Raw genomic sequence first — 871 nt, forward strand, 5'->3', positions numbered from 1 at the left:
GACACAAGTGTTTAGCCATCTGATGCAATTGAAAGAAAAACTTTTATAGGCTATAGCAACACATTGGTATTTGATTTTGGTTGCCAATGCATGAATATTTATATATTTTGTTTCCTGAAGTAATAACTTTGGACATAACTAGAGCAACTTTAGTAGAGTCAACATAATGGGCCAATAGCTATATAAATGGCACTATGACGATCATATCAAAACTAGTACTCTAGCACTCGCCATATCTAACAGAATCTGTCATAATTATGGAGCTCCCTCCATATATGTCATCACGACCTTCATATTTAGCATCTTGGTGCACACTCCATAAGACAGTTGTGTGTGGTAGAAATATTGGTAAAATAATGCCACACTAGCGAGTAGGTCCCATGATATGGAGGCTGCAAATATGAAGACTCCGAGTTTGCGCATCACCTTGGCATCCTTCATAATGCATATGAAGGCTACCAATATGACCACTCTCTTAGAGTTGCTCTTACTACCACAAAGGAGAGCATTGTCTATACCCATAAGGTTGGCAAAAGGCAGTGGATAATTCGAGATATCTGATATCTCTATTTGAGAAAATGTCTATTCGTATCTAAAACATCCACATTCGAACTAAAACAAAAATAAATTGGACAAAGATCTTAAGATTTGTTTTACAAATACATATACAAATATGGTGTGGAATTTTGACACAAATATGGATATGGAAGTGGATATATCCGTTTCCAAATAAAATTACATGAGCTAATTTGACCAATTCTACTCCCAATATGCCAATTATCCAACATAAAAGCCTAAGTGATCAAATTTTGCTTCTTTATGATTCAATTTAGAAACTATTATGCATTACAGTAATATTTATCCATAAACC

The sequence above is a fragment of the Triticum dicoccoides genome, chromosome 2B, assembly GCF_002162155.2.
Source record: "Triticum dicoccoides isolate Atlit2015 ecotype Zavitan chromosome 2B, WEW_v2.0, whole genome shotgun sequence".
NCBI lineage: Eukaryota > Viridiplantae > Streptophyta > Magnoliopsida > Poales > Poaceae > Triticum > Triticum dicoccoides.